The sequence below is a fragment of the Tigriopus californicus genome, chromosome 7 (assembly GCF_007210705.1).
Source record: "Tigriopus californicus strain San Diego chromosome 7, Tcal_SD_v2.1, whole genome shotgun sequence".
Lineage (NCBI taxonomy): Eukaryota > Metazoa > Arthropoda > Copepoda > Harpacticoida > Harpacticidae > Tigriopus > Tigriopus californicus.
Window position 1 is genome coordinate 13,717,011 of NC_081446.1, and position 6,576 is coordinate 13,723,586.

Sequence of the window (6,576 nt, forward strand, 5' to 3'; positions counted from 1 at the left end):
CATCACTGATTAACATAACCCCTCCCCCTTCAAACACCCCCCCCCCCCCCCCCCCCCCCCCCCCCCCCCCCCCCTTGCTGCCAGAAATTATGCGTTTTGCATCCCCCTCTTGAAAAGCTTCGTAAAAGAATTTCCTATAATGCTTATTTATTTAGAAAGATTCAAGTGAACAATGAATTGTCATTTCATGTACTAGAGCACAATGGTCACCTTCAATGTTCACTTACAGCCGTCCACATCCTCAGGAATATTTGCCAAATTGTAGCAAGTAACTGGTATCTTTCCAAGATATGGTATCGGAGTCTCGTTCCATTGATATCAAACTTATAAATTCTGGTTTCGAGGTTGACAATTTTGTAGTAAAGAAAAGTATCTCTGTTAGCAATGGTTTGCCCCCACTTGTCGGGAGAAGCATCCTTTAGACTGGGACCATCAGCTACAAATGTCTTCGAATTCCAATCCAATATGAGGGTCCGGTCGAAGTTCGGTCCAAGTTTGCCATTTATGAAATATTGCCACCAAATATGGCCACCTTGCGATTGCCCTGTGGTCCAAAAGCCCCACAAATGGAATTCATTAACTCAAGATTGGGTAACGATATTGTCGACGGCCTGTAATAACCACGAAAAACATGGTTTCTTGAATGGTTACGAGGAGTCACTAATGCTTATTGCTGAATCAATAATAGCGAAGAAACCGTGCGTTCTATTGGGTTTCGATTACGGCACGTGCTTTCCAAAAGTAATTAATCATAGATGCTGTGTTTCAAAAAAAGTCCCTAAAAATACTTTTCTTGAAATTCAAAATCATTGCTTAGATGTTAAGTCAACATTACACATGTGTGCTGCTACGTCCTTTAAAGTGTAAAATCTCACAAATTATCTTTGAATATTGTGGGTTCATTCGCTGATGGCAAGTATGAGATTAGTTCTTGATAGGAGGTAAAAAAGCATTTCAAGTTAATTTACTTTTTAGCCCCTTGTTTTTGATCTCAGACGCCTAGTATTCACTTTTGCAATGCTTTGACCACTTTCTGTACAAAAGTCTGTGTCAGCTGCTTAAAGCGTGCGTTATGTGTTAAAAATGATGGATCCAAATCAATGACTTCTCAATAATGCCATGAATCACTCAAAACTAACGGGTTCATTTTAACGTTTGACCTTACCACTCAATGGTTGAATTCTGACGAATTCCATCGTCCGTACCTACATTACGCAAGTATTTGTGATAAAAAAATAGGTCTAACTATGAATCAATGAAATCGCTTGTTTGAGAAAAATCATTGTAACACAAGTGAAGTAAATTATCAGTGGCATTTGAATTTGGAACTAAGACGATTAAAAGTGGGCCATTAAATCCCTTCCAAGTAAGTAGCGATTAAATAGACGTAGAGGCAAAGGACCAAAACAATCAAATCATTGAGATTTATTTTCATCCTAAAGAAATTCATTGCACTGCCGATAGGTAATTTTCATCCCCCTGAATACAAAGCCATCCAGGTACATTGAAATATTCAACAACAAAAAAGTACCTTCGTGAAAGTTAATATGATTGAAAAGATTAATAATTACCCCAGTTTTGATGTTGATTGAGCGAGGATAGGATGCTCTACTCCTTTTGCGATGTATGGCTTACGAGAGAACCCGACCAAGATTTCATCACTGGAGATGACGGTGCGACAGAACGGGATTTGGAACCAAGGAGTTGAGAATGGAAATTCTTTCGATACCTCCTCAATTTTCTTTCCATTGTACAAATAAAGGATATTGGACTTAATCATAATCAAGATTCCTCGATTGGGAATAGGCAAGAGATAAAGCAAAGAGCCTCCATTATCTTTAAGAAATCCGTGCGGATCCAATCCATTTTATCTGCGTTGTACTTCAAGCAAACAACTGCAACGGAACCATTGACATTGCCATCGCCACAACCATGCAACACATTGTCAACCATTGTGTACTGAAAATCAAAATCATAAAAAAAATGTATTTTCAAATGCATTAACATTTTCAAGATAGTTAAGCGTTTTCAGGATCAAGTTACACATCACCTCCTATCTCAATATCTCAGATGGTATTAGTATTTTTTTTTGGTTTGGTTTTTCACGGGCTTTTCTAACCGCTACAGGGAATGTAATCCCAGTACTATTAAAATGAAAGGTTATAATTCGTCTATTTATTACCTTTCAATCTTATATGATATTTGGTTTACCAACAATTTGAGTTGGTAGACCGACCTAGTCCTTGAATGTAGGTTGATCTGGAATGCTATCTAAAAATTTGTCCAAGTCTGACTTGAAAGATGCTACGGATCAACAAGGCCTACGTATTCCCTACGAATATTGGAGGGAAGCAAATTAAACAATGAAGGAGCCCGAGAAAGAAGAGATGTGGACTTCATTGTTCGAACTAGCCTGGATTCTTGAGGGCTTGAAGGTGCTCTCAAAACGCACATTAAGCCTCTACGGTCACTAGCATTGACCCTAAATCCTGGGTTGGGACATAGCTCATGGATGCTTTTGAATACGTACAGTATCAGATACCTTTCGTACCTTCTCTGAACACTGTACAGCCCCAACTTGTTTAGCCTCTCCCAATATGAGAGCTCTCTCAATCCAGTGATGTTCCTAGTGAAACATCTTTGGACTTGCTCGACCTTTTGCAACCTGCTGAACTCAGTGGAGCCCAAATGGGTGAAGCATATTCAAGATGTGGCTGGACAATTGACTTGTACAGAGTTAGTATCGTGATGCTATCTCTGGACTTAAACGTGCGATATATCCAACCACCACATTTGAAGAGTCTTACCCACCTTCAACTGGATATGCTCATCGAACTTTCCATTATTTGGAGGACTACACCTAGATCTTTCATAGATGAGACCTGCTCAATATCTTTACCTCCATTATCTACGAGTGAGTATTAAAGGATGCCCAATTGTCATTGAGCGGAATTTCATTCCGTTCAGGGCCTATTACTCTCAGTTACCCAAGAGTAGATTCGATCCAAGTCGTTTGCAAGGCTACTGGAATCTTGGACATTCCTACCAGAAACTAACTTTGTATCGTCAGCATAAGAAGAGAGACTGGCAGTAATACTAAACTTTTGAAGCGGGCAACGAATTTTATAAACAGGAGGGGCCCTAAGCTCGAACCTGGGGAACACCTGACTTGACATCATGTATGTCACTAGGGGATCCTCAGCCTTAACCAATTGCTTCCTACCAGAAATGAAACTTTTTAACCAATTGAGAACCTTGCCTTTGTATCCCCGTCTCATGGAGCCTGTTAACTAAACTACCATGATCTACCTTGTCAAAGGCCTTGCAAAGTTGAAATAAACTACATCAACTGATTCATGGCTCTCTAGTCCCTCAATAACCTGCTCAATATGTTCAATCGGTTGGGTAACCGTGCTAAAATGTGCTCGGAACCCATGCTGGCTAGTAGGAAGGACTTCATGATATTCAAGAAATTCAACAAGTTTAACTTCCTGATCTTCTCAAACACCTTCGCAATATTCGAAGTGAGAGAAATCGGCCTATAATTACTGGGGAGCGACTTATCTCCCCCTTTAAAATTGGAACAACGTGAGCTTAACTTTAGTGAAAATGGAAACTTGCCCTGATCCAAGATGCAACGCATCAGGTAGGAGAAAACAGGAGCGAGAACCAGTGAGCATCTCATCAGAAACTGAGATGTCACGCCATCAGGACCAGGAGAGCTCGAAAGCCTCAAGTCCCTGATGGCCTCTAAAGCATCTTGATCTGTGACTACAAGTTCATCTAAACGCTCAACTTGACTAACCTTGTCAATCTCAAACAGACTCATCTTCAGACCAATGTGCTGTTGCTTCTGAACTCAGTGGGTTGAAAACACACTAGAGAACTGATCTCCAAGCATGTTAGCCATAGTCTCTGCATTGCTAATGGCTTCCCCCATCAACCTCAAAAGGCCCAACAAAGTGTTTCATTTTTCTCTTAGAGTTCGCATAAGAAAAAAAGCCTTCGGATTCGACCTGACCCTGAACCACCTTACTCTCAGTTTGCAACTGTCATATTCGATGGAGGCCTTAATCTTGCCCTGAACTACCGTCCAACTTTTTTTGGAGACTAGCCACAGTTACTGGATTCGATGAGCCTTTCAGCCTTTTTGCTAGTTTGCAACTCTTTTGAACAAAGTATTCCTATATTTTGGATTTTTGTCCTATCCACCTTTCGGAACACATTCAGAGATTGCTAAACTGGAGCAAACTTCCTTAAAAACTGAAAACTAACTTATCAATGGCTGCATCTATGGACGATTCCTGTTTCAGAATTGAAATCAGGTCAAGTTCTTCTAATCTTTCCATAATCAACGGTCAATGTTCATCTTTGAACTTGAACTTAGCCAGACGACCGTCTTGGCCGGTTTTACTCTAGAGCACGCCGGCTTTTGAGATATGGTCGACCTTTATCTCGAGAACATGATGATGTGACATATTACTAGATGTCACATGGACATACTGGATCAGATCGAGGTCATTGGAAAAGACCAAATCAAAACATTATTCGCTCTAGTGCTACACCAACATGCTGGAGAAATTGCGCAAGATCGCAAATTCCTCCAGCTTTTCGAACGACTGAAGATTTCGATTTCGAAAATGGGAATATACCCATCGAGACTAGCCTTCCCACTCTACAACGCTAGCCGGAAAAATTAAAGTCCTTACAAAGAAAACCTTCGAGCAAACTGCCGTCTCTTTTGAGCGACCAAGCGTCACAAAGATCTTGGACCATCCCTCCAACCGCTAAAAAATCCTCTTATCAACAAGTACGTTCTACTAGAGGCAAAGCAAGAGCTAAGGGGAATGGTTGAGTTTGGGAAATGGGTTGGGCAGTTTACATTTGAATAGGTAAGTGTTTTGGTTACAGGGTGGGCAAGAATATTAGGGAGGAGAGTTTTTATAGGAAATAGGTGATTGGGTATTTGAGGAAAGAGGAGGGAATTGGGAGAGAGGGTGGGGGTTAGGAGGAGAGGGAGGGAAGGAAGTATAAATGGTTTAGGAAGGGGGGTGGGTGGGATTAGGTTTAGAATAGGTCAGCTCTAAACTACGAAACATGAGCCATCCTATTTCTCGCCTTTCTTTGCGTCCTTCTACGTGACGGAGGTACACCGTACATTAAAGCACGTCTTAAGTTCTCATGGACTGACGGCAATGTACGGCGTGAAAAAAGGACAATCTACCTTTGAACATCCCTTCTTCCCCATTGTACTTCTCAAGCCAAACTTGAGAAGCTTTTGAAACAATTATAGGGTGGTCAAACTTCGCCTTTTCTTCTTCAGACAAGCTGTTCTGGTAAACAGGACAGACTGTTTTCTCCAAAACTAATTTAGCCTGTTCAACTATAGTGCAGACACCTCTTCAACCTCTACAGTGGTCAATATCAGTCGACTTCTCAACTACTGCGAGCTGAGCTTGTTTGTTCAAGCAGCCACCCTCGCGTTCATTGGACCAAGCAAACTAAAGCCTCTATAATAAACGGGATCAGACCAGATAACGCCCAATCATCACGTAACGCATTCACACTTGACTATGAACAGGATTCTCCCTGCTACGACTCAACTTCCAAACCACAACCATGCCCTCGATGCTACACCTTTTGCTGGCTTTTCCAACAATAGCTTCCATCATCGAATGCCAGAGGAACATTCTATGAGTCTAGTGATGGGATCAAACTAAATTTTCAAAATCAGGGATTGCCAGAAAGCTAGGAAAATGTCGTCAAAAACAGCACAGCTTGCTACCAACAATCAGGTATAAGGTTTCGCTTGCAAGCTAAAAGTCTGTTAACCCCTGGTCTTGATCGCGAAGAAAAACCAGGAACTTAGTTACTTTTTGTGGAGCAGTAAACTAAACGGTTCTATATCCGCTGGTCATGCAAGAGATGCCACTGAAAATTTTAAATGTGGCCCTAGTCGCAACCTCCCGTGCATTATTATTTGATCCATCGTAGCCTACTATGAGGCAGCAAGAATCAAGAGCACCAAGAGAAAAGATAAAGATCTAATTGATCAAATGCAAATCCCTCACACGACTGTTGCAATCATGTCCTGATATTAGGACACAAAGCAAAATAGGAAGAACTACACCGTCTTCACACTCAAACTAAACATACAAGTTTAAGATGGAGATACGTAAACAAGAAGTAAGGGACACATGCTCTCTTCTGAATATTTTGTCCATCTTCGTTTGTATGGGCTGATTCATGCATCCAAACAACAAATATCAATTGAATACAATTGACAACAAAATCCGGTTTGGGTCAAAGCTCATGAATGCGTTTGAAAACGATACAGCATTAGGTAACTTTCATACCTTCTTTGAATTCTGTACAGTACCAGCCCCTTTAATTCTCCCAAAATGAGAGCTCTGTCATTCCATCAATGTTCCTGGTGAAACATCTTTGGACTTTTCGACCTTCTGCAGACATGCTGAACTAATTGGATCCCAAACGAGTGAAGCATTTCAAGATCTATGGGTTTGAACTATCAACTTGCTCACAATAAGTGACCAACGTGACACAATTTGGAGTTGA

At 41.0% G+C, this 6,576-nt stretch overlaps 1 long non-coding RNA gene across 1 annotated transcript; it reads right to left on the reverse strand.

The window, feature by feature from the left end:
* Window positions 1-130: 130 nt before the first annotated feature.
* LOC131883138 (uncharacterized) lies at window positions 131-1,994 on the reverse strand. Its single transcript, XR_009373584.1, has 2 exons — window positions 1,572-1,994; window positions 131-611 (listed from the first exon to the last, which is right to left on the reverse strand). It is a non-coding gene; the product is annotated as an uncharacterized LOC131883138 (long non-coding RNA).
* Between the last annotated feature and the right edge of the window lie 4,582 nt (window positions 1,995-6,576).